The sequence below is a fragment of the Capra hircus genome, chromosome 2 (assembly GCF_001704415.2).
Source record: "Capra hircus breed San Clemente chromosome 2, ASM170441v1, whole genome shotgun sequence".
In the NCBI taxonomy this organism is placed as follows: Eukaryota; Metazoa; Chordata; class Mammalia; order Artiodactyla; family Bovidae; genus Capra; species Capra hircus.
In genome coordinates this window covers 65,498,879-65,526,774 of record NC_030809.1, presented here as the reverse complement: position 1 = coordinate 65,526,774, position 27,896 = coordinate 65,498,879, and the positions used below count along the sequence as shown (strand labels likewise).

The following is a 27,896-nucleotide window of genomic DNA, read 5'->3' as shown; positions in this document are numbered from 1 at the left end:
GTGGGCACGGATGTGAGAGCGCGCTGGGGGGGGGGGGCCAGGGCGGCTTCCGGGTTCTGCTGCCACCTCCCCCGCCTCGGCTCAGTCCATGCTCCCCGGGAGGTCAGACCCAACTCCAAAGTTAGGAACAACAACAACAACAACAACTCAAGAAAGCAAAATACACAGACGACGTCCGAGTCCTTTGCATAGAAAAGCCCGTACGGCTCCACAATCGCGGTCTCCGGCTCGCCCCAGCAGGCATCCTTCTTCCCTTTACTCCTACAGGGCTAAACACTGGTCCCACGGCTCTTTCGCCGCTGGCCCGGGGAGAGCAAGCAGAAGTCGGCGCACCAGGCTCTCGGCGCTCGGGCTCCCGGCCAGCGCCTCCTCGCCGCCCTCCCCACCGGCCCCCGGGCGCGAGCCAGGCCGCGCCCCCCTTTCGTCCACTGGGGTGCAACCTCCCCGACCCCCTTCCCGGGGAGGGTGCGGGGAAACTCCGGGTTCCAACCGAGATCCGCGCTGCTGGCAGCTGGCGGGGAGGTGAGAGAGGGAAAAGTTTGGTCCTCAAGGGAGGCAGGTGGGGAAAGGAAGTCCACCGAGCCTGGGAGAAGGCAGGGAAAGAGGGAGAGAAGCCGGGTGCCTTCCCTCACCCCCCGAACCGCCCCCCACCCCGCCCCGCCACCTCCTCGCTCAGACTGGATCTTGTGCCGGTGAGGTGCGGGGGAGGGGTCACTACCAGGTCTCGGCCTTCGGGGCCACCTTCCCTCTCCCCCTGCTCCTGCAGAAACCAGAGCTGGGGGCGACGGTGCAGCCGGGCGCCAGCGTATTTGTACGTGACTCTGTGTGAGAGACTCCAGGTGAGTGCGTGTGTACGTGTGTGCCAACTGCTCAAAAGGATTGTATGCATTTCTGTGCCCCTGTAACCCTCGCGTGGTCGCGCTGCGTCTGGGTGTGCACGTGTAAGTGTCTGCCTGGGCTCTGTGCCCTGGCTGCGCTTGTGCCTGTCCATGCGTAGGTCTCCCGGGGTGCGTTTGTGTGCCAGCTGGGAACCTGAGAGCAACTCCCTCCCACTGAGGCTCGAAGTGAGGTGTGTGATAGAGCAAGGGGCAGAGGGCTCTAACCCCAAGCCTCCCACCCCATCACATCTCCCCCACCCCCGTCATTGAACTAGGCAAAGGCAAAGGAAGCAGTTGATAAATCCTGATTAAAATGGCCACTGGTTTTCTGTTTCCCACCAAAACCCACCTATGCAATCCCCAAACCCTAAGTCCTCACTGGGGGAAAGAGTGGCAATATGTGGCAAGGTTAACATCACAGGGCCTCAGGGAGAGAATAGTCTGTAAGCCCACTCCACAGAGGAGGCAACTGAGACTCAGAGCGGAAAGGAACTAGATCAGGCTGCCGCTGGTATTGGGAACCTTGGACATCTGAGTTTTGTCCTGAGGCCTAAGTGCCAAGTGAGAGCACAGGGGACAGTGGTCTCCTTCCCTGGGTCTGCCAACTCCATTCAATTCATCTTCAAGTAAGGTATATTCTTTCCCCAGACTGTCTGTGCGGTCGAAGAGGCAGCATCTCTTGGGGTTGGGAAAGCAATGGGAGGCGAGCGGGAGACACAGTCCGTCCTCTCTTCTGTCCCACTGGAGGGCCTTAGGGTTCCTGCTGCCTTTCCGGGAGGGACGAGGGGTGGGGGGTTCGTTGCTTCCTCTCCACCTCCACTCGCCTTCAGAACTTTCCAGGCATGAATGATGCTGTTAGGGATGGGAAGTCAGTGAGAGGCAGGCTGGCCTCAATGCCAGGAATGAAGTACGGGGGAGGAATGGAATACCGACCCCAAAGCCATTCCAGGCACGTCCCTCCCCTCTCGCACAGAGTACGCCCGCCCCAAAATTGTTATGCAAAGGAGTCAAGTCTGTGATCTTCTGGCGATCAAAGCGGCAAAACCAAATATTAGAAGAGAAGTCAATAATGGATGAGCAGACTAAGAAATCTATCTCGAGGACAATTATCGTCGCAATTGAAAAAAGCTCTCGGCTTCCCTTACTCCCCCCCCCCCATCCCATTCCCAATATTTGGGAAAAAAAAAAATAGGCGGAAGAATGGGGCCTGGGGATGGTGGTAGAGAAAGGCAGCAGCCCAGCTTGTGTGAAGGAGTGGGTTCGTGGACGCGCTTGTTGAGGGGAGATAACGCCCCCTAGGGGTGACCCTGGTAAGTCCCGGTGTTGTCTCTGGGCCAGTGAGCAGAGCCTTGCCCTCTGCGCTCGAAGCTCTTTAGCCTCTTAAAAGAGTGTGGTCACTCTGAGCCGAAGGACTAGAATCAAGGTTTCTAGGGTCTTTTCAAACCTCCGGCACGAGCCTGAGCCCCTCTGCTGGACCCCTTTCTACCCTATTTCTTTCGAGAGGGACCCTAGGCGGGTTCTTAAGGCAGGGAGCGGGGTCCTAGGAGCCGGGGAGGATTCCCGGCTGGTTTTCCTGTGAGGAACGCGCCACCTATCGGTGCTCTAGGAGAACTGCACCTGTGTTGCTCGGGTAGAGAAGGCTATAGGGGAGAGGTTTGATCTGAACTCCCAGGGCCGGGAGATTCAGACCGTTTCCGGACAGTCCGCGCCAGACCGGGGAGAGACAAGATTGCAGGAAGGGGATCCTTCACGGAATCCCCTCGCCTCGTGAGAGCTAAAGCTGTTTGCTCTGTGATTCCTAAAGCAGCAAGCACCTGAGTCGGAGTAGGATGGGCAATGCGTTGGGAGTCAGAATTGGATTCTTTGGACTCCTCTGCTATGCGACCTTGAGAGGGTTCCTGGCTTTCTCTGGGCCTGTTTCCTTATTCATAAACTGAGGAAATTGGATTAGATTGATCCCTTCTCGACTCTGACCTTGAATCTAACATTGAATCTAAGAAGTATATGTAGACGTGTGTCCTGTGTTTCTATTTCCAGCTCTTAATAGATTCTGGACTTTTATATGCCATTTATATCTTAATCTCTTATATGTAGCTGCTTCAATTAACATTACTGTTTTCTCAGTTGTCTGGGGATTTCATTTGCGTGGGATCAGGATGCTTCTTGGTGGCCCGAATAATCCTGATAAATGCCTGTTTGAAATGAAGTCAGTCATGTCTGACTCTTTGAGACCTATGGACATAGCCTGCCAGGCTCCTCCTTCCATGGAATTTTCCAGGCAAGAATACTGGAATGGGTTGCCATTTCCTTCTCCAGGGAATCTTCCCGACTCAGAGATCGAACTCGGGTCTCCTGCATTGCAGGCAGACACTTTACCATGTGAGCCACCAAGGAATCCCAAATGCCCATTTACTTAAACCTTTTTTAAAAAAAGAAACAGGAAAACTTCAGTCAGTTTACAGTGTGAACATGGCTGGGGAGAACGGGTGTCACAGAGCCAGGGAGAACATAATGGATGTTCATGTGGGAGCCTTAGGAGAGAAGACCCAGGACCCTGGATTGCAGTCACTGTCAGAGAGGTCAAGGAAGAACAGAAGCTAGACCGGCTAGAACAACCGGCGAAGCCATGGACACTCTGAAACTCCTGGGGTGGGGTCGGAGTAGCTCCTGACTGGAGACTCCTAGGTAGATGGAGCAAAAAAGGCAGGCGTTGAGACCAAAGGAGGATCGCTCAGACCTTAAGCCACTTCCCCTAAAACTCACCATGAAATTAATAAAGAACGGAAAGAAGGGGGTGGGGGGCAGTATTTTCCTCTGGTTATCCTGAGAAAGCGTGACTTCTGCTTGGAATTTCAGGTTTGTGAAACTGGAGGGAAGGGAAGGTTGCCCGCTGTGGGTGCTTTTTGAAAGGGCCGGCACTCAAGCTTGGGGCAGCCTGCCTGCGCCCAAATTAGACGTGCCAATTGGGGCGCTCCGGAAAGGTCTGCACCTGACGGAGCAGCAGGCAGGGCCCGCTAACCTCCTCTTCAGCTTCCCAACGGCCAGGGGCAGCGCGAGGCTGGATCCGTTGCCTGTTAGGATGGTTGGGCAGAGGCCACGCTTCCCCTCCCCCGGGAATAGAAACTCCCCATGGGACACCGAGAAGGGCTGCCACTTTGAATCTGGGACCCTTTTCATTCTGGATGGAAGGGACGTTTCTCGTCTTCCAGTTTGCGCATCCAAGAATCGTTCTGGGCCGCCGGCTCCTCGGAAGTGGAAGCGGTGAATTTCAGCGTCTAAACAACCCGCGCACATTGAGATTCAGGGCCAGTGGTTAAAGTTCTTAGTTGCAGATGGAAAAATCAAGGGTCTGGTCACTTGTCCTTGTGAACCCGAACCGAGCCCTTGGTGTACTTGGTGACCTGGCCCTGACGTCCTGGCGGTCTGTGCGGCTCGGAATTTTTCGAGCTGCACTCAGAGGCCGGCGAAAAGTTCGCAGTCCCGGTTCTCGGCAGCGCGGAACTCACATTGCTTGTGACACGGGCGCTTTCCCAGCCTCTCAGATCTGACCCATGGAACTTTGTGCCCTCTGGCTTGGGTGCTGAGGCCCCGGAGTTGGTGGCCATCCCGTTAAGCTATGTCGGCCCAGGAAATGCGAGCTCCAAGCCTGGGCCTACCACGGCGGCACCGCGGCTGCAGCTGTGGGTTAAGCACGGTGGCCGCGTGATCGCTGTAGCCCAGCCGGACCGAGGGGCAGCAGGGACTCAGTGTTCAACCCACCACCTCCTTGTCTTTCCCAGCTGGGCCAAGAAACCCAGATTTCAGGAATCACAAGATGCCAGACAAGAGTGCGCTGCGAGGAGCTGATCGAGACGTGGGAACTTCGGCGGCGCTGGTGCGGAAAACGCTGGCTCCAAAGTACACAGCTCAGATTCGCCTCTGTGGAGGGACCGACAGAAGAAAAAGAACGGATTCATTTTGCACATTTCATTCAGATGTTGCGGGTCTACAAAGCCATCCGGAGAGACAGAGAGATAAGGAGAGAAACAAGGAAAGGGGAGAATGCGGGCGAGGGATCGAGATGGGGGGGAGAGGGAAGGAAGGGGGCAAGGGGAAAGAGACAAACAGATGGAAGGGCCCCTTAAGAGGAGGTAAGGATGCTGAATAAGGGTATCCAGCATGCAGCGGTGTGCTTTGGGAGCAGCTCTAAGCTCTTCTTCGGGGTTAGTTCATTTAACGCTTACAGTAACCTATTGAGAAGTGTGGCACTGCTTCTCCAACTTACAAAGGAGGAAATCGAGGCTCGGAGAGTCATAACGTAGCCCGAGGGGATGCTCACAGCAAGCGGAAAACGAAGAGCAGAATTGATCCCCAGCTCTGGGAGGAGCGGGGGAAAGTCTGTTCAGGGCGCCCAGGGAGGACGGGGGTGTTATCATTTTCTCCGCACGGAGGCGGCCTCGATGATCCCAGCCGCTCTAGCCAGGCGGGACTCGTGTGGGCTGCGGAGCTCCTTCCGGTGAACGTCGGCCCGGCCTTCTGAGTTCTCTCCGCGGGTAGGCAGATCGCTCGTCCTCGAAGGGACTGGAATCCTCTGCAGGGAGATGACCTTCCGTTTCTGTCACTCAGACAGTCCCTCCGGGTGCAGCGCAGTCGGGCAGCCAGTCATTGAGGGTATTGGTGCTCTTCGTGCTTCCGAGCTCAGTGATCTCGGAAGGGGCCCCGCGTGGACTCATTCTTGGTTGGCTGCAGCGGGCTGCGGGGGCAAAAACGCTGGTCCTGGCAGGTCGAAGCTGCTGGGAACCCCCACTCCCGACCCCACCAGCCCAACCCGCACCTCCATTTTCAGTGTCTAGTCTCGGCAGCTGGCTGCCAGAGTGATCGCCAACGCCCAGTGTTTCCCAGACTTGCTTTCCCGCAGCAGGTGGGGACTCTAGCTGGGGCGTGAAGAGAGCTTGAGTCCCGCTGAGAGGACGAGTCCTCAGGCTTCCCAGACCTGAGCCTCAAGTGTCCCACCGCCACTTTCGCATGTCCCAGGGCCGGTGGAGGAGGACAGTGGCAAAACCCGGGTTCCCCAGCCTTTCCTAGCCATCATCCCTCATCCCTCCCAGGCTCCCCTCCCAGGCTCCAGCAGCCCTTCTTACTCACCAGGATGAGGCTGAGGATGGAGAGGGAAGGAGGGGACCTAGGATCAGAATTGACAGGAGATGGGCGTCCACTCCCCTCGACCTTGGCTCCAGGTCCTCTGCAGGCCAGTGAGAAACTCTGCCGTCCTTGAGAACCTTCAGCTGGTGCTACGTGGAAGGGGTTGTGCTGATGGTTGGCTCCAACTCACCCAGGCCCTGGTGAAAGAACTTTCCAGGCAGAGGAAAAGGAGGTGGGCTCTCAGCTTGCTTCAGAAAAGTGCAGGTGGGCTGAGAAGAGGGGGCTGGACCCCAGAGTGCTATCTCCCTCAGCTAACCGCCAGGACTTTTAGTCTTTCAGCCTTTGCTCCCTCGTGTTTCCCTTTCCCACAGCTTTGTCCTTGAACCCAAGGAGCAGAGCTAGAAGCTTTGCTGCAAGGTGTCTGTCACTGAGGGGGCACCTTTGATTTCTCCAGACCCCAGCAGGGCTCTCAGATGAGGAGTGAGCGGAGAAGCCACCCCTTTCATAGCCCAACTCTGAGGCCCACTGGCCAGCAAGAGACAGTGCCCGCTGGCCTGCACTACTTTTCAATTTTGACAAACCTAATTAGGACTTGTCAAATGCTAAAAGTCTTCCTGTTGAAGGCTGTCTTAGGTCTGGAAATCACAACTCTGTAAATTTGCAGTGCAGTTGAGATTTGGCAAGAAACTGAAGGTGTCAACAATTCTGAATGAATGTGATCTTGAACTGACATGGGTCTTTTTTTTTTTTTTGGAAGATATCTGAACCTTGAGCCAAAATACACCAAAGAAGAGATTCTCCTCGCATCCTCTACCTCCTGGAAGTTACAGGTACCTTGACTGTGGGGACCTAGGGGTTGGGAGTACAGAATTTGCAGGGAGTATGGGAGGTTATTTATTTTCCCTAGGTCATCAGAGAAGGAAAGCCAAGAGACAGTGCTTCCATCCCCCTTTCTCCATCAACCTTTAGCATTTATTCCCCTCACCTCTCCTGCCTGCCCCCGTCAGTCTCCCAGCTATCAAGTGCAGACTTGACAGGAATGTTGCAAGGAAAAACCAATTAAACGGCAGTACAATGCTTTGGAAATATTAAGTGTCATGTAAACGCCTAATGCTAATAATAATCTTGATGGTGGTAATTATGTGCCAGGAAGCACATCCCAGACAGCTCAGCGCTAAACCCCAATGTGCATGTCTATGAGAATCCCAGGGAACACCCATTCTTTCTGCCACAGAGCCGCAGGTTTGAGTGGCCAGGTGGAAGGTGGGAACTCCTTCCCACTCCAGGTCCTGCCCCCATCACCTGGGAAGCAGACTGGGCTTAATCCTGGCTGGGAGTCCTTAAGTTACTTCCCTCTCTGACCCTGAAGTCCATCGCCTGTAAAATGGGAAGTTGGTGATTCCCAAGGTATGGATACCCCCATGTTGGATTCTGCTTCTTCCAGGCTCTGACCAGCTCCACGGTGCACTCAAATCAAAGTCTGACCTTTGTGAGCTGGATGTCTTCCATCTTCCAGAGCTTGCTTAAGATCGAACCATTAGGGGGATTACCCTGGTTACCCTTCATGTTTAAATAGAAGGATGTCCTTAAACACATCTCCCTCTTTCTCTGGACTCTCAATGGGAGAGGCAGGAGGTCTCAGGTCTTAACATTTTTCTAGTTTGATGAAATACCAGGCCTTCTCCAGGGCTTAAAGTTGCCTTATAAGGTCATTTCACTACCACCCGTCCCTCAGCCCCATCTTCTCCCAATCAGAGCTTCCCCACCAGTGCTGGGCTGGAGATATGGGGTGCTGATGTCTGCCAAAACCAGTGGAGGCTCAGGGGGCAACAGACTACAGTGACTCATGATTGAGGGTTTTGGGAATTTCCACCAGAAATCACTGGGCCTCTCAAGGGTTTTGAAGAATCAAAACCTAGATACTTTGCTGATACTTCTCATCCTTGAACTTGCCCTCATTTTATTTCTCTGTGACTTGGAGAATAGGTTACAATTTCAGGCTTTTCCAGCTGCCATTTTTTGTCAGTCCTAATTTGGTTGGATTTTCAGGTTTTTTTGCTATGTGATGACATACCCCTCCTTGTTGGAGAAGAAAATAGCTGACTCTTTTTTTGTTGTTGTTATTCAAAGGAAACAAATTCTTGTGTAGTTAAGCTTTTAAAACAAAGTACTTTGTACTGTTTAAGCTAGGCTTCAGTAACGCAAAAACACCTTACCTTTAAAACTAAAACTTTTTGCAGATTAAACAGAAATAGGTGGTTTCCTAGGTATCTTTTTAAGACATCCAAATAGGAATGCTGTTAACAGGGACAGTGTTAGGCTTTGGCGTTTAGGCTATGTGATATTTCACGGTCAAAACTGAGGAGAATCACAACATCAACACTGACAACACACACACACACACACAACACAAATGCACAGGTAAAAGGAATTCTGGAACTTGCCATTTCACACTTTCTTAGCTAAATATAGGCTTTGCTTTTTATTTCTTCCTTATAATGAGAAGCTGGGTGTGCGACCCCATGGACTATACAGTCCATAGAATTCTCCAGGCCAGAATACTGGAGTGGGTAGCCTTTCCCTTTTCTAGGGGATTTTCCCAACCTAGGGATTGAACCCAGGTCTTCCGCATTGCAGGGGCAATCTTTACCAGCTGAACCACAGGGAAGCCCAGAGAAGTAGGTGACAAATGTTAGCTCATACCACCCATTGATGACAGGCAGAGACTACCTTCCAGGCCAGTCAGTGCCCTTTCTGCCACACCATCCTACCTGCTGCTTCTTTGGATAAGAAGGCAAATCCACATGCAGAATCCCGCACAGTCCCCAGATGTGACCCTGTGTGTGTGTGTGCTTAGTCGTGTCAATCATTTTGCAGCCCCATGGACTGTAGCCCACTAGGCTTCTCTGTCCATGGGATTTTCCAGGCAAGAATACTGGAGTGGGGTGCCATCTCCTCTTCCAGGGGATCTTCCTGACCCAGGGATCAAATCCGAATCTCCTGCATCTCCTGCATTGGCCCATTACCCTGTGCCACCTGGAAGCCCTAAATGTGACCCTGCTGCTGCTGCTGCTAAGCCGCTTCAGTCGTGTCCGACTCCGTGTGACCCCGTAGACGGCAGCCCACCAGGCTCCGCTGTCCCTGGGATTCTCCAGGCAAGAACACTGGAGTGGGTTGCCATTTCCTTCTCCAAAAATGTGACCCTAGGAATCACCAAATCCTACAGTTCAAAAATACAGTTCTCACACTGACCTGCCAACCCCACAGCCAACCTTGAAGGGGTACAGGCAGTTCCCAGGCTAAATTGTACAATTACACACCCAGGACAGTGGAACAGTGAACCGTAAGGCCCACTTCTTCACCCCTGGCTTATTTTTTGAGTTCAGGCTGTACCCCAGTAATCACCTCCAGTGAATGAGAGTTGTGGTCTGGGAACATTTAGGGGCAAATGAGAATGAATACACCTATGTGTAGCTTTTCAGCAAGTTTGTCTTGTTGTTGTTTTACTCGGTCCCACCCAAGAGAGCTGCATCATGAAGAATCTGTTTCCAAATTAGATAAGTTACCAGGTAGTTACCAATAAGTGAGACACACTTGATATTTCAGATAAGTTCTTAGCAACTGCTTCTGAGTTAGCTTTTTTTGGCTTCCTGAAGATGTTATTCACCAGAAAGCGTTCCCTTCTCCAGGAATTTCATGGAAAAAAAAATTTTAATTTCTGACTGTTGGTTCCCTTTGGCTGGTAGGAGGGGAGTGTGGGGCACAGTCGAGGTGATGTGGTGGGGCCAGGTTCTAGACCACAGGGAGAGAAATAGGATGGGGTCTGGGGGCTGGGCAGAGCAGCAATGTCTGTGGGACACGGGCCTCAGCTCTGTGTGGCTGCCCCAAGCTACCATGCTAGCACACTAGCTTTTTTTTGATCCTTTTCACTCACTGCCACCATCCTTTTCATCACTCAGAACTCCCAATCTTTTTTCAGCATCTGTATTCCTATACTGGCTGCTGTGTTTGCTGTGGGCTGTGGGTACCCAAGCATTTTGTTTAATAATGTTGGTTAATTCTTTTGAAAGCACTCTGATCTGAGCAGTCTGATCAGGGAATGGGGCTTCTATTCCAATGTGGCTGCTACTGCTAAGTCACTTCAGTCATGTCCGACTCTGTGCAACCCTATAGACAGCAGCCCACCAGGCTCCCCTGTCCCTGGGATTCTCCAGGCAAGAACACTGGAGCGGGTTGCCGTTTCCTTGTGGCAGGCATGCCCTTCTCCTCCTCCATGTGCTGTCAACACAATGCCAGGCAATGAAAAACAATCTTTCCAGAAATTCAGATATTTCCACACTGTCTGCATTTGGCCCTGCGAGCCAAAATGTTCAGCCTTTCCTCCAGATAATAGCATGTTACCAGGGCCCACAATAGTCTGGGAAATCAAGTCCCCCTTTCCCCTCTCCACAGGAGTCCTTACAGTAGACTGGGCCAAAAGCCTAAGGAACCACCAGAGTGAAATTCTTGCCCAAGGTGGCGGTGGGGATGGGGAGGAAGTGTGAGGACATCATTCCCTTTCTGTCCGGTAGAAACTGCCTAGCACGTGTGGATGAGACAACCCAGCTCAGCGTGAATGGGCTGTGTTGGTCCAGGGTGGTAGAAGGGATGCAGGAACTAGGCTCAGAGAGCCAAGTGGGCTGGCTTTCCTCTAGCACTTCTGGTTCGGAAGCTAATTTCCTGGGAAGACTGTCAAATTTGACCATCTTGAGCATTTCCTGTGTGGGTTCAGGAAAACTAACTGGGGATGGTGAAGTGGCAGAGGGTTACAGGGCCTTGAACTCTATTTGCTATGACAAGTCTCTGGTGGGCCAGAGAAGCTGCTCCTCTGTTACCCTTTCCTGTGGAGAGAAGACCTCCTGGCCCACATCCTTCCATAAACTCAGATCCCAGGTCTCTGGCCTGTGAGTAGAAAAAGAGAAGAGTGTGTCACACTTAGGGTTTAAAGGATATGAAGCCCCAAAGGAGCAGATAGTAGAATTTCAGGCATTATCCAGCAGGTGGCAAGGAATTTGGGGGAATGCAAGCTGACTTGGTACTATTTGCTAAATTAGCCTTACACTCGGGATGCTTCTGGGCCCCCATATCTCTCCAGTGCATGTAAGCTGCTTCTCAGAGCTGATGCACGTGACCTTGTTTCAGTTCTGTCCAGCACGACAGAACCTGGCCCCACTGAACACTTGAAGTATGATTGGTCTGAATGGAGATGGGTTGTCAGTGTAAATTAAAGTGCAGCATAACCGACAAGACTTACTGTATAATAGCATATGGAACTTTACTCAATATCTTATAATGACCTATAATGGGAAAAAAATCTTGAATATATATGTATATGTATAACTGAATCACTTTGTTGTACACCTTAAATTAATACAGCATTGTAAATCAATATATTTCAATAAAAATGAAACACATACACACAGCAGATTTCAAAGACAACATGGCAAAAATAAAGTATCTCATTAATATTATTGTATTATTTATACATTGACATGACAAGTTTTTAATTTGTTGGGTTAAATAAAATAAATTGTTAAAGTTATTTTCCTCTGTTTCTTTTTACTTTCTCTTGATGTGGCCAGTAGAGCATTTAATTTACATATTCAGCTTGTATTCAGGGGTCACATTATATTTCTATTGGACAGTGCTGGTCTAAGTAAATCCTTCCCTTTTGAAGTTATTTTTGAGGACTTGCTTATTAATTTCCTTCTTACATTAGCCACATGCATGGAGGCCACTCAGAGCTCCAGGGAAATTTCCTTTCTGCTAGATAGGCACTGAAGGATCAGGAGACCGGGAGCCCAGCTTGACTTGTTTCCAAATAATGGCTTCTGGTGACATCGTGTGGTCATTTCTTAGTACTACACCAACCACAGGGTGGGAGCAGTCCCCGTTTCCCAGTCCTGGTGTTGCCCATTGCTCGCTGTAGTTACCGCACTGGCTGGGCTAATAGATCAGAAATCCTACGCTTGCAGAAGAATGTCCCCACCCCGCCCCCTTGAATGTGTCCTGTTATCCTCTCAGCCTCCTTTCAGCTCTGCTACATCTGCAGTATTGGGTCGACCTCACTAACCCACTGTGAGGTTTTCTTTACTCAAGAGAACAACTCTAGAAACCTCTCTCTAGAAAACAGATATTCTAGCCTGGAAACCCTGCAAAAAGTTGAGTGGTATTAGGAAAGTCTTTCTACTTCTCTGTGCCCCTTTTCCCTCATATATGCAAAAAAAGTCATATAGCGGATGACCTCTAACCTCAGCTCTGGCTCCCCAAATCCTCTTTGGTGGAGTGGACTCGACCCCTCACACGTGGTCACCTATAAGAAAGGGCTTAATATGAAGTTCAGGGAGGTGACTTAACACAGAGCAGAGGTAACTGACCATGAATACAAACACAGTTGTGTCATCAGTGAAGACCAAGTCTTTACATGTGCTATCTCATTTAATGCTCACATGAATACAAAAGGGTAAAGAATCTTCCCACAATGAGGGAGACCTGAGTTCAATCCCTGGGTTGGGAAAATCCTCTGGAGAAGGGCATGGCAACCCAGTTCTGTATTCTTGCTTGGAGAATCCCATGGACAGAGAAGCCGGGTGGGCTACAGTCCATAGGGCCACAAAGAGTTGGACGTGATTGAGTCGGGCACACAAATAGCAAACAGAATTTTAATATACACAAAGTTAAAAATTCATCTAGGAGATCAGGGGACCCTATAGAGGAATGCAGACTGTCCCAAGAGAATCTAACTGTATTGCAAATGAATGAGACATTTGCATTTGAAAGGGGTGGAAAAGATGCTGATCTAAGCAACTTTGGAAATAAGTAAGAATAGAGGCATGGAAAAGTACACATAAGCACTATGCTCTGGTTAATAAAATTGTTTCCCATGGGGGCATGCAATACTTGTTCTGATATTATTAAACATGTACACAGGAATTGGACAATCAAGTAAATGCTTGACAGATGATGGGAAACCAATTTCTTATAGTTGGAGTGGGAATTTACAAATAGTCAAGGAGAGGAAGCTGGAATGATCCATGTGGTAATGGATTAGAGTGGGAGACACTAGTATAAACCCATGTGTAGCTTATACAGATGATTACTTATAGAAGTATTTGTATACGCATGTGTATATATATATATATATATATATATATATATATATATATATACACACACATACACAGGTTAATATATACATACATAGTTCCTGTCCTATAGGCTAAGGGGGCCTAGAAGCAATGACACCCCAATAACAATAAGCATCTTAGCACCCAGATCTTGGTTTCTAATACCATTTTCCAATAAGGAACCAAGAGTCCTTGGAGAAATGGCCAATTGTAAAACCAGAAAAGGAAATACACATGGTGAACCTGGAGGATTTTGTGTTGCTAGAATGTAAGAAAGTACTCAAAACTTTAAAAACCTCCATTGATAGAGGCATACAGGAGTCAACTGAAAGGATTCCCAGTGTTAAAACTGGAACACCAAGCTACAAAATAAAGTAGTATTGTAACATTTGACCCAAAGTTTAAAATAAATATGTATTCATGGGCCCATACTGATATCAATGACTGAATATATAAATGAATGGGAGAAAAGAGGCAGATTTTCCTTTAAGAAAATTTCTAAATCATACATTTCACCTCCAAGGAATAATCTGCACCCCATTAGTGTAGCCTGTGCTGCTGTTTTTCGTTGCTAAGTCATGTCCCACTGTTTGCGACCTCATGGACTGCAGCCCTCCAGGCTCCTCTGTCCCTGGTATTTTCCAGGCAAGAACACTGCAATGGGTTGCCATTTCCTTCTCCATGGGATCTTCCCAACCCAGGAATCAAACCCGCGTCTCCTACATCTGGCAGATTCTGAGCCATCTGGGAAGCCCATAGTGATTGCTTTTCAGAGAGTCCAGTATGCGAAGGCAGAAGGTGAGGGGAAGAATCCCTGACAGACAAAACCTGACAAACACTTCCTTAGGCAGGTGATCAAGGTCATTATAAGCCGAAATAATTCTTGTTAGTTGGTACCCTTGGTAAAACGATACTTTACCTCTTTGATCTTCCTCTCCAAAGTCCATAATCCCTATCGAGTCATAAGAAATACATCAAATAAATTCCCAGGGACATCCTCAAAAATATTTGAGCAGCATTCCTGAGAACTGTCACAGTGATCAAAACCAAGGAGAGTCTGACAGACTCACAGACTTGGAGAATAAATTTGTGGTTGCAAGAGCTCGGGAGAAGACGGGAAGAAGGGATAGTTAGGGAGTTTGGAATGGACAGGTACACACTGCTATATTTGAAATCGGTAACCAACAAGGACCTACTGTATAGCCCAGGGAACTCTGCTCAATGTCATGTGGCAGCCTGGATGGGAGAGGAGTTTGGGGAAAAATGGATACATATGTATGTATGACCGAGTCCCTTTGGTGTCCATCTGAAAGTGTCACAACATTGTTAATTGGCTACACTCCAATACAAAATAAAAAGCTTAAAAAAAAGAAAGGAAAGTCTGAGAAACTATCACAGCCAAGAGGAGCCTAAGGAGACGTGACAGTTAATGTAATGAGGCATCCTAAGAGGGGCCCTGGAAGAGAAAAAGACAGTGAATAAAAGCTAAGGAACTGTGAATACAGTAAACACCTTAGTTTGTTTGGGGCTCCCCTTGTCGCTCAACTGGTAAAGAATGCTCCTGCCGTGCGGGAGACCTGGGTTCGATCCCTGGGTTGGGAAGATCCCCTGGAGAAGGGAAAGGCTACCCACTCCAGTATTCTGGCCTGGAGAGTTCCATGGGCTGTATAGTCCACTGAAAGAGTCGGACACGACTGAGCGACTTTCACTTCCGGTTCACATCTGTATGAACGTGTAGCTGCACACTAATGTAAGACGCTAATAATAGGGGGAAACGAAGTGCAGGAGCATGTGAGAGCTCTCTGTGCTATTTCCTCAACTTCCCTGTAAAGTTTAAACTGTTTTGAAAAATAAAGTCCATAAAAAATGTTGGAGCTTCCCTGGTGGCCCAGCAGTTAAGAATCTGCCTTGCATCCAAGAGATACCGGTTCGATCCCTGATCCAGGAAGATCCCACATGCCTCGGAGCAGCTAAGCCTGTGTGCCACAACTACTGAGCCTGTGCCCTAGAGCCTATGCTCCCCGACAAGAGAAGCTGTTGCTATGAGAAGCTCATGCAGCACTAGAGAAAGCTCATATGCAGCAGCAAAGACCCAGTGCAGGAAAAAATGTGGTAGGCGAAAGCAAGATGAGGCTGCAAAAATGTCTCTAGGTAAGGGTTGGCAAACTTCATAAAAGGCTAGTTAGTAAATATTTTAGGTTTTGGGCCTTATGGTCCCTATGACAGCCACTCAGCTCGGCTGTCTTAGGGTAAAAGCAGGCACAGGCCATACAGATGAGATGGCTGATTTCCAATAAAATTTTATTTAGCCAAAACAAATAAACAAATAGTAGCCTGTGAGTCATGGTTTGCTGACCCTGCTCTAGCATGTGTATTTAGAAGTGGAATTACTGGGCCACAAATATCCAAACCCTCAATTTTGGAAACCATCAAATGGTTTTCCCAAAAGACTGCATGAAGTTAAAAAAATAAAAAAGGAAAGTAATGTATTAACACAGAAGTTCCTTTTGATTCATGTCTTGCCCAAAACTTAGCATTTTTTTCTAAAATGGCGTGTTGCTGGGTTCTTGTGCTGCGTTTCCCTGATTATAATGGGCGTATAATTTCCCCCTCTTCTGAGAAATGCCTATTCGTGGTTTTTGCTTAGTCTCTGCTGTGTTGTCTTTCTTTTATGCATTAGTAGGAGCTCTTTATATATTCTGGGCTTTGCTGGTGGCTTAGATGGTAAAGAATCTGCCTGCAATGCTAGAGACCCAGGTTTGATCCCTGGGTTGGGAAGGTCGCTTGGAGAAAGGAATGACTTCCCACTCCCATTTTCTTGCCTGGAAAATCCCATGGACAGAGGAGCCTGGTGGGCTACAGTCCATGGGGTTCCAAAGAGTCAGATATGGATGAGCGACTAACATACACTTCAGATACTAGTCTTTTATTTGTTATTAATGTTCCAAATATCTCCTCCCAAGATATGGTTTGTCTTTTCACTTTTCATCAACATCTTTTGATGAACAGAGTTCTTAATTTTAATGTAGTCGGGTTTATTAATCTTTCCTTTTTATAGTTAGTGCTTTCTCTTCTCTCTTGTTGAAGAAACCCTCTTGCCTTTCACCTGTAAGTCCTCAGTACCTCTGGAATTTACACAAAGTCCAGAACATATGGAGGAGGAGAGAATTCAATTTTATTTTTTTCTGTTTGGATAGCCAGTGGCCCCAGTCCAGCACTTCCTCCCCTGTTGTCTGCAAGGTCACCATGTCACATCGTGTCCACATAGTACATCTGGTGCTGGTGTCTAGTTTGTTTCATTTGTCATATAACTTCAGGAAAATTCCCGATATCAAATTACCCCCAACCTAGTCTTTTTCAGGAGTGCCTTGGCTATTTTTAGTCCTTTGGACAGTCATATATTCTTTAAAATTATCTTGTCAAGTTTTCTGTGTGTTTGTGTGTGTGTGCGCACGCTCAGTCGTGTCTGACTCTTTGCAACCCCAGTTTTATGAAAAACAAAAACTAACGATATTAGTTTTGGGGAACTTACTGAGATTGCATTGAATCCATAGACTGGTGTGGGGAGAACTGACATGTTCAAAATGTTGCATCTTCCTATCTCTGAACATACAATATGTCTCCTAGCATCTTTGCTCAGTTGCTTCAGTTGTGTCCAACTCTGTGCGACCCCATAGATGGCAGCCCACCAGGCTCCACCGTCCCTGGGATTCTCCAGGCAAGAACACTGGAGTGGGTCGCCATTTCCTTCTCCAATGCATGAAAGTGAAGTGAAAGTGAAGTCGCTCAGTCATGTCCGACTCTTCGCGACCCCATGGACTGCAGCCCACCAGGCTCCTCCATCCATGGGATTTTCCAGGCAAGCATACTGGAGTGGAGTGCCATCGCCTTCTCCGTTGGGATGAGATTTAAAGATGTTAAGTGACCAGCCCCTGGGGCTGCACAGTGAGGCTGAGGTTAGCCTGTGAGCTCTGAGTTTCCCCTCTGCCCAGGTGAAGGGGAGCTCACCCACCTTCAGTAAAAATTTTCTTCAATAGAGAAACAGCAAAGAGGGCTCCTGACCATAGTAAGCTCGCTCACCCACCTGGGAACCCAGAGTTGCCTGATAGAAGCAGAAAGGGGCCCTGACGCTCTGAGAGTTGTAAAATGAACAGCTGCCACTCCTCCCGCAGCTCACGGTTTGCTTAAAGCACTTTTTAATAGGTTCTTAGACAGGGAGATGGCAATTAGGTCTTCGCAAGGCTCCAGGTGCCCCAGAGAGAGTGGTTGAGAAATCTGACCTGATGAACAGATAAGAAAGTTATAATTAACATAGTCTATGTGAACACATGGGATTGCCTATATAGTAGTTTTCCAAACCATCAAGACAGTTCTCAGACAAATCTTCACTCACAGGGAGGCTCAGAATGCCCATGCTTCATACTACCAAGTTCCTTGTTTTCATAAAGAACAGATAAAAACCCAACCTAGCTGGTCTGTACATCTGCCAAGTCTGAAATTAGGAACTGAAATGAATAGGCACTGAGTATTTTTGTCATTGTTATTGTTTAGTCGTTAAGTCGAGTCCGACTCTTTGCAACCCCATGGGCTGCAGCACGCCAGCCTTCCCTGTCTTTCTCTATCTTCTGGAGTTTGCTCAAACTCACGTCCATTGAGTCGGTGATGTCACCCAACCATCTTATCCTTTGTTACCCCCTTCTCCTCCTACCCTCAGTCTTTCTCAGCATCAGAGTCTTTTCCAATAAGTTGGCTCTTTGCCTCAGGTGGCCAAAGTATTGGAGCTTCAGCTTCAGCACAGTCCTTGAAATGAATATTCAGGGTTGATTTCTTTTAGGATTAACTGGTTTGATCTTCTGGTATGTCTTTAAAATAATTGTCTCTCCACTGAGGCATAACTTAAATTCAATAAGTTTAGAAATCTGGAGTGTCCAGCTTACTAAATTTTTACTCAAGTATACACTGTGCAGCCACTACCTAGATCCATCTATTCAATATTTCCTGACCCCAGAGGTCCCCTGTCCACCACCCGCCTCAGTCATGTCTTCCCCAAGGAGGCTGCTACTCTGACTTCAGTCACCATGGATTAGTTTTACCTGTTTCTGAGATCCCTATGGATGGAATTCTGTCACATGTATTTTTTGCATATGACTTCTTGAGCTCAACATTACCTCTATGAAATTCATCAGGGTATCACATGTTACCATCATTTGCTTTTTTCAACTACTGTATAAAAACCCATTGTCTGATTTGTTGCAAGTGATTTTACTATTGATGGACATTTTGGTTGTTTTCAGTTTGGAGCTATTGCAAGTAGAACTGCTGTGAGCATCCCTGAACTTGCCTTTTAGTACTCATGTGTGCACCTTTAAGTGGGTATAAACCCAGGAGTTCAATAGTCCAGTTTTTGAATTATGATAGGTATTGAATTTTCTTTCTTTCTTCCTTCCTTCCTTCTTTTACATGTTCAGCTGTAGACTTCTGTCTGGCAAAAGAAAATAGCCCCAATGTTTATGCTTTTATTGCCATATTTATTGTCATATTGGTATGACATTAACCAGCTTTTATCTGGCCTGACAGTATTTTTCTTTTTCTCTTCTCTCCTTCCCTCCTCCTTCGCGTCCTTCCTTCTTTCTTTCCAAAATCATCTTTACAATAAAATTTATAGTATATAATTTACATATAATCAAATCCACCAATTTTAATTGTATAGTATAATGACAAATGTGTATGGTTGTGTAACTACCACAGTCATTAAGACAGGAGACAGTCCTGTTACCCAACAGTCTTCTGTATCTCTGCAATCACTTTTGCCCATCCCCAGCCCCTGGCAACCACTCCCTTGATTTCTGTCATTATAATTTTACCTCATCTAGAATTTCATATAAATTAAGCTGTAGTTTCTGTAGTCCTTTGTACTTCAGCTCTTTCACTCAGCATAATTATTTTGAGTTCCATCTGTGTTCTGCATATGTCACATTTCAGTCCTTTTTATTTCAAAGTGAAATATATATTTCATTGTGATATACTGCATTTTATTTTCCCATTTATTTATTAATGGACTTTGGGGATTTTTTTTAAATTTGGCGGATCTTATTAATAAAACTGCTATCATTGTTTGCTACAGTTCTTTGCATAGAAGTGTGTTTTCATTTCTTTTGGATAAATACCAAGAAGCAGGATTATTCAGTTACATAGTAAATATATATTTAACTTTATAAAATAGAAGCTAGTGGGAAGTTGCTATATAACACAGGCAGCTCAGCCTGATGCTCTGTGGCAACCTAGAGGGATGGGATGGAGTGCAAAGTGGGAGGGAGTGTTCAACAGGGAAGAGACATATATATACTGATGACTGATTGACATTGTAGTATGGCAGAAATCAACATTGTAAAGCAAGTATCCTCCAATAAAAAATGTTAAAAAACTTTAAGATAGATAATTCCTTAAAAGAATTGCCAAACTGCTTTGCAAAATGGTTGTACCATTTTCTTGTCCCACCAGCAGTGTATGAGAGTTTAAGATCCTCCATATCTTCACCTATACTTGGTATTAATCCTTCTTTAAAATTTTTGCTTTATACTGGAGTATAGTTTGTTAACAATGTGGTGTTAGTTTCGGGTATACCACAAAGTGATTCAGTTCTACATATACATGCATCTATTCTTTTTCAAATTCCTTTCTCAGTTAGGTTGCTGCAGAATGTTGAGCAGTGTTCCCTGTGCTATGCAGTAGATCCATGTTGGTTATCCATTTTAAATATAGCAGCGTGCACATGTCTATCCCAAACTCACTAACTCTTCCCCTCCATCCTTCATGGTAACCTTAAGTTCTATGAGTCTGTTTCATAAATAAGTTCATTTGAATCATTTTTTTTATATTCCACATATAAGTGATATCATATAATATTTCTCTGTATTGCCAGTATTTTAATTTTAGTCAATTGTAAAAATGAATAATTGTATCTCATTAGGTTTTATTTATTTTGCTTTGTACTTATTGGCTGCTTGAATATATTCTTTGATTCAGTACAGTTCAGTTCAGTCACTCAGTCGTGTCCGACTCTTTGCGACCCCATGAATCGCAGCACGCCAGGCCTCCCTGTCCATCACCAACTCCCAGAGTTCACTCAGACTCACGTCCATCGAGTCTGTGATGCCATCCAGCCATTTCATCCTCTGTCATCCCCTTCTCCTCCTGCCCCCAATCCCTCCCAGCATCAGAGTCTTTTCCAATGAGTCAACTCTTCGCATCAGGTGGCCAAAGTACTGGAGTTTCAGCTTTACCATCATTCCCTCCAAAGAACACTCAGGGCTAATCTCCTTTAGAATGGACTAGTTGGATCTCCTTGCAGTCCAAGGGACTCTTAAGAGTCTTCTCCAACACCACAGTTCAAAAGCATCAATTCTTCGGCACTCAGCTGTCTTCACAGTTCAACTCTCACATCATACATGACTACTGGAAAAACCATTGCCTTGACTAGATGGGCCTTTGTTGGCAAAGTAATGTCCCTGCTTTTGAGTATGCTCTCTAGGTTGGTTATAAATTTCCTTCCAAGGAGTGTCTTTCAATTTCATGGCTGCAATCACAGTCTGCAGTGATTTTGGAGCCCCGAAAAATAAAGTCTGACACTGTTTCCGCTGTTTCCCCATCTATTTCCCATGAAGTGATGGGACCAGATGCCATGATCTTCGTTTTCTGAATGTTGAGCTTGAAGCCAACTTTTTCACTCTCCACTTTCACTTTCTTCAAGAGGCTTTTTAGTTCCTCTTCACTTTCTGCCATAAGGGTGGTGTCATCTGCATATCTGAGGTTATTGATAATTCTCCCGGCAATCTTGATTCCAGCTTGTGCTTCTTCCAGCCCTGTGTTTCTCATGATGTACTCTGCATAGAAGTTAAATAAGCAGGGTGACAATATACAGCCTTGACGTCTCCTTTTCCTATTTGGAACCAGTCTGTTGTCCCATGTCCAGTTCTAACTGTTGCTTCTTGACCTGCAGATAAGTTTCTCAAGAGGCAGGTCAGGTGGTCTCGTATTCCCATCTCTTTCAGAATTTTCCACAGTTTCTTGGGATCCACACAGTCAAAGGCTTTGGCATAGTCAATAAAGCAGAAGTAGATGTTTTTCTGGAACTCTCTTGCTTTTTTGATGATCCAGCAGATGTTGGCAATTTGATCTCTGGTTCCTCTGCCTTTTCTAAAACCAGCTTGAACATCTGGAAATTCACGGTTTATGTATTGCTGAAGGCTGGCTTGGAGAATTTTGAGCATTACTTTACTAGCGTGTGAGATGAGTGCAATTGCGTGGTAGTTTGAGCATTCTTTGGCATTGCCTTTCTTTGGGATTGGGATGAAAATTCACCTTTTCCAGTCCTGTGGCCACTGCTGAGTTTTCCAAATTTGCTGGCATATTGAGTGCAGCACTTTCACAGCATCATCTTTCAGGGTTTGAAATAGCTCAACTGGAATTCCTTCAACTCCACTAGCTTTATTCATAGCGATGCTTTCTAAGGCCTGCTTGACTTCACATTCCAGGATGTCTGGCTCTAGGTGAGTGATCATACCATCGTGGTTATCTTGGTCTTGAAGATCTTTTTTGTACGGTTCTTCCATGTATTCTTGCCACCTCTTCTTAATATCTTCTGCTTCTGTTAGTTCCATACCATTTCTGTCCTTTATCAAGCCCATCTTTGCATGAAATATTCCCTTGATATCTCTAATTTTCTTGAAGAGATCTCTAGTCTTTCCCATTTTGTTGTTTTCCTCTATTTCTTTGCATTGATCACTGAGGAAGGCTTTCTTATCTTTTCTTGCTACTCTTTGGAACTCTGCATTCAGACGCTTATATCTTTCCTTTTCTCCTTTGCTTTTCACTTCTCTTCTATTCTTTGATTAAGGACTGTTCAAATCTTTTACTCTTTTAAAAATTAAGTTGTAGGCTCATTAAGTTGTAAGAATTCTTTATATATGCAAGATATATAAGTCTTTTATCAGATTTTGGGAATTTAATTTTTTCCCAGACTGTTACTTGTCTTTTCATTCTCTTAACAATGTCTTTTGAAGAGTGTAGATTTTTTATTTTGGTCAAGTCCATTTTACTTATCTTTTTCTTTTATAGTTTTTACCTATGAAATTCTTACATAATCCAAGACCTAGTTTATCCTTTATTTTCTTCTTCAATTTTTATAGTTTTAGCAATTACATTTAGGTCTATGATTGATTAAGGTCAGTTTTCATTCCAATCCCAAAGAAAGGCAATGCCAAAGAATGCTCAAACTACCACACAACTGCACTCATCTCACATGCTAGTAAAGTAACACTCAAAATTCTCCAAGCCAGCCTTCAGCAATACGTGAACCGTGAATTTCCAGATGTTCAAGCTGGTTTTAGAAAAGGCAGAGGAACCAGAGATCAAATTGCCAACATCTGCTGGATCATCAAAAAAGCAAGAGAGTTCCAGAAAAATATCTACTTCTGCTTTATTGACTATGCCAAAGCCTTTGACTGTGTGGATCCCAAGAAACTGTGGAAGATTCTTCAAGAGATGGGAATACCAGACTACCTGACCTGCCTCTTGAGAAACCTATATGTAGGTCAGGAGGCAACAGTTAGAACTGGACATGGGACAACAGACTGGTTCCAAGTAGGAAAAGGAGTACATCAAGACTTCCCTGGTGGCTCAGACGGTAAAGCATCTGTCTACAATGTGGGAGACCCAGGTTCGATCCCTGGGAGGGGAAGACCCCCCGGAGAAGGAAATGGCAATCCACTCCGGTACTATTGCCTGGAAAATCCCATGGACAGAGGAGCCTGGTTGGCTACAGTCCATGTGGTCGCAAAGAGTTGGACATGACTGTGCGACTAATCACATCACATCACATCACATCACATCACAAGGCTGTATGCTGTCACCCTACTTATTTAACTTCTATGCAGAGTACATCATGAGAAACACAGGGCTGGAAGAAGCACAAGCTGGAATCAAGATTGCCGGGAGAAATATCAATAACCTCAGATATGCAGATGACACCACCCTTATGGCAGAAAGTAAAGAGGAACTAAAAAGCCTCTTGAGGAAAATGAAAGTGGAGAGTGAAAAAGTTGGCTTAAAGCTCAACATTCAGAAAATGAAGATCATGGCATCGGTCCCATCACTTCATGGGAAATAGATGGGGAAACAGTGGAAACAGTGTCTGTCAGACTTTATTTTTTGGGGCTCCAAAATCACTGCAGATGGTGACTGTAGCCATGAAATTAAAAGACGCTTACTCCTTGGAAGGAAATTTATGACCAACCTAGAGGGCATATTGAAAAGCAGAGACATTACTTTGCCAACAAAGGTCCATCTAGTCAAGGCAATGGTTTTTCCAGTAGTCATGTATGATGTGAGAGTTGGGCTGTGAAGAAAGCTGAGCACCGAAGAACTGATGCTTTTGAACTGTGCTGTTGGAGAAGACTCTTGAGAGTCCCTTGGACTGCAAGGAGATCCAACTAGTCCATTCTAAAGGAGATCAGCCCTGGGTGTTCTTTGGAAGGAATGATGGTAAAGCTGAAACTCCAGTACTTTGGCCACCTCATGCGAAGAGTTGACTCATTGGAAAAGACTCTGATACTGGGAGGGATTGGGGGCAGGAAGAGAAGGGGACGACAGAAGATGAGATGGCTGGATGGCATTACTGACTCAATGGATGTGAGTCTGAGTGAACTCCGGGAGTTGGTGATGGACAGGGAGGCCTGGCGTGCTGCAATTCATGGGGTCGCAAAGAGTCGGACACAACTGAGCGACTGAACTGAACTGAACTGAACTGATGATTGATTATGAGTTATATCTAATGTATAGTATCAGATAAGGGTCAAGGAATATTCTTTGCATATGAAATTCCAGGTGGTCCAGCAGCTTTGTTGAAAAGCCTGTCTTTTCTCTATTGAAGTACATTAGCACCTTTGTCAAAAATTCACATCCATACAATAGTGTTGCTGTGAGAATTAATTAGGGCTTTGAAAACACTAAGCATTAATAACTAGCATATAATAATTGAACAATAATTATTTTCAAATTTATAATCATTTATAATTTATCATTATTTCAGTTAGATTTTCTGTAAAATAGATGTAATACTACATATTTTGTAACATTTTTTGTGAGCATTTGGTGACAAATAATGTAAACAGAACTTTTAGCAGTTTCTGAATGTAATAAGTTCTCACAAACAATCTTCTCTATATGACATTGCCTACAAGTAGAGACTCTCTAAATAACAGCTATTATTACTATCTTAAGTATATCTGTAAACCCTTATATAATGAATAACACATGAAAATATTTTATGCAATTGTTAATGCTAATATCCCTTATGAAGTAACAAGGAATTATTATTTTCTACCTTTCAAATTGGATAATTTTTATTTTTAAATGAAACCCAGTGTTGCTAAGAATGAAGGAAAATGAGCACTCTTTTATACTGTTTATAATAGTGCAAATTAGCCCAGACTTCCTGCAGGGCAACCTGGCAATATAAATCAAAACCTGTTAAAACATGCATACATTTTGGCCTCGCAATTCAAATTTTAGGAATTTTAGCCCAAGAAAATAATTAAAGCTGCGTGTTGAGAACTGTGTGTAAAGGTGCTCCCTGTAATAATATGTATAGTCAGAGGAACCTTATAACCACCTAAATGCTTGACAAATAGTTAAATAAATTGCTGTACACTCATGCAATACTATACAAGATGCCCTCCTTTAAAATCATGTAGTAGAAAAATGTTTTATGATGTATTGAAAGAAAAGACTAGGTTACATGCCAGAATTCATTTTTTCATTCAGCAAGTATCTGTTGCAGACACTGGGCTATGATGGAGAACTATTCAGACAGTGCAGGGCAGTAAGTGCTGGGACGGGTGATGGCAAGATGCTAGAGGACCACACACAAGGATGCTTAGGCCAGTTTGACCTGAATTTGCTGTCTAGGTCAGGTCAGAGCTCCCATAGTGAGTGACATCTTAGTAGAGACATGAAGAATAAGTAAGGGTGGGCAGAGATAGATGTGGGGTTGGTGAGCAGATAGAAGGGGGTTCCAAGCCAAGGAAGCCATGCTACTACAAGTTCCAGGAGATTACCGAAAGCTTTTATGCTAAAGAGTGAAGTGATCAGCCTTCGCATGCTAGAAGGACTTCTCTCCATTGTGTGTGGCATGGATTGAAAGGCATCGTGTTGGAAAGTAAGTAGACCAGTTAGAGACTGCTGGAGTAGTTCAGAGATAATAACGGTCTGTTGGAAAGAAGTAGATGAATCCAGGAGATATTTAGAAGGGCTATTGGACAGGACTCGATGATTGATTGGGCATGGGAAGTGAGGAGGGAAAGAAGAGGACACCAACCAAGTGTCTGGCGTGGCCGCCTGGATCAAGAGTGACCCCCTCAGAAGATGGGGAACTCTAGAGAGGGGAACTGGGAGGAAAGGGGGGAGAGGCGTTGTGTTCTCTTGGGCTACATTCACTTCAGGTTCCTCTTAGCAGAGAAGCTCCATAGACTGTTGGGGATTAGAGTCTGAGCTCAAGAGAGAGATTAAAACTGAAAACTCAACTCACATATAAGTGATGACTGGACACAAGAGAGTGGGTAAGAACTCATCTTTGAGTTCAGTATTTTTGAAACTGCAGATCTTAATCCCCATTAGTGAACTATGAAATCAACATAGTGGGACATCTCCAGCATTAAAAACAAAGAAAAGATAAATACAAAATTTAAGAGTGCATTTATAAATAAGGTTAGGAGTTGTTTTGTAAAACTTCTGTTTTAGATCATATATGAATAAAAGACTGTCATAGTGTGTGACATAAGTTTGAGTAAACTCCCGGTGTTGGTGATGGACAGGGAGGCCTGGTGTGCTGCAGTTCGTGGGGTCGCAAAGAGTTGGACATGACTGAGCGACTGAACTTAACGCACTGATAGTGTGTGAATGTACCCTGTCCTCCACTGTAGCTTGCCTCCATTTGATGAGTGAGAAGCTATCTCAAAGCATGTATTTAAATCAATATTTGTGCTCCTTGACAGTTTGGAGCAGGGAGGTTCAACTGAAAAAAAATGGTTAACAATTGAGTCCTCAAATGAACTCATCAGCTAGTAAGCAGATAAAAACATATGGAAAAGCACCTGGATTCTGGATTTCTCATAACCTAATTTTTCCCTATTAAGATTCTTTTTTAATTTTAAGATAATGGAGGTGAGGTTGATTCGATGAAGGCACAATTCCTCAGCGAGTATTTCCTGGTCCCTGGAGTCAGGAAACATTACTGTTGTGCTAGATGGTCCCTTTCAAGTCAATTTCCTGACATTAACTCTTAGAGTGCAATCATTTATGACTATAAACCTTTAGGTTCTAGGAACCCAAAGTGGTAAAGCCAGCCTAAACTGGGTCAGGAGGATTGGAAATAAAGTCTGGAGTAGAATGAGGGGAGTTGATGGGATAACACACCTATTATCAAAGAAGCTGGTGTTCAAGTCCTTGCCATCTGCCTGCTGGCTGTGGAAGGCACACTTCTCAGTGAGCCTCCATCCCCAAACTCATAAAATAGAGACATAAAGTCCTCCTCTACAAGCATTACCTTTTCATTGAGAGTATCAAGATGAGATGCAATGTGGTGAAGGGTTTTGTTCATTGAAAGCCATCTACAAATGCTTGGCAGTATTTCTTGGGTTAACAGTCCTTGGATTGACTTTTAAAAATAGGAGATACGAGTTAAAGGAGGATCAGGTTCCTAGGGTTCTTGTATCATAAACTCTGTTCTTTCTGTTACAGAGCAAGCACTGTGGAGACTGTGCAAGCACTGTGGAGTGCTCCTGTGGTTACTATATTATAGATGGCCACAGGAACAGCCAGCCTGCAGACTCAGACAGCAGCTCCACCCCCAGCTCACGCCACCCTGACTGCAAATATGTAATGGAAGCAATAGCATCTTATTCAAAGAGTTGTTTGAATGACACAATATAGTAATCATGTGAGCAAAGTATTATGTTCATGAAGTCTCAGTTCTCACTAAGGAAGCCCCAGTCTTCCGGCTCTGTGCTGAGCGGAGGAGGCTAAACCTGCCATTCTCAGCTCCCTGTGTCTCAGAGATGCCCCTTCTCTTTTGTCATGAGTTCCCAAACTTTAATGTGCAAATGCTCTTGGGTAATGCAATGAGAAATTCATTCTCTGGGACTCGTCCCCAGGCAATGAAAACACACCTGTAATACTCTCACCTGCCCTGGTGTCTCCCTTCACAGGTGGCCAGTGCTGAGGCCTCCAGGTCACTGTCTGCTGGCCAGAGCTTGGACTCTGCCTCTCCCCTGGATTCCCTCATTCAAGATCAGGAATAAAGGAAAGGACTTAGTGTGGACACAGAAACATGCAGTTTGCCCATTCATTTGGCTGCTCTGTGGGTCCTACCCCTGGAGCCAAGAGGCCCCCACCAGGCTCCCCATCAAGGCTGAGGCCATATCCCCACCCATCTCATGCACACACACCTGGTAACACCTTAAGCCAAGGAGCTTAAGCTCTCACAACTCTCTGGGAGGAAGGGAGAGACTTCTTTCTCTATTTTAAGCAGAAATGCTAGGCTGGCCCTCAGCCTCTGCAGCATCTCCACTGGGCTGGGGAAGGTCCTTGCCCATCTCAGGGGCAGGAACTCTAAGAAGTCCTTCCAGAGACTGCCCTGGTGGCACAGTGGATAAGAATCCGCCCGTCAATGCAG

The 27,896-nt window shown here is 45.9% G+C and overlaps 1 long non-coding RNA gene across 2 annotated transcripts; it reads left to right on the top strand.

Moving 5' to 3' along the window:
- Nucleotides 444-27,896, top strand: LOC102181078. Of its 2 annotated transcripts, none has more exons than XR_001919440.1 (3): nucleotides 444-522; nucleotides 6,757-6,829; nucleotides 26,963-27,896. It is a non-coding gene; the product is annotated as an uncharacterized LOC102181078 (long non-coding RNA). The 2 variants fall into 2 exon arrangements; XR_001919439.1 differs by lacking the exon at nucleotides 444-522 and adding an exon at nucleotides 652-839.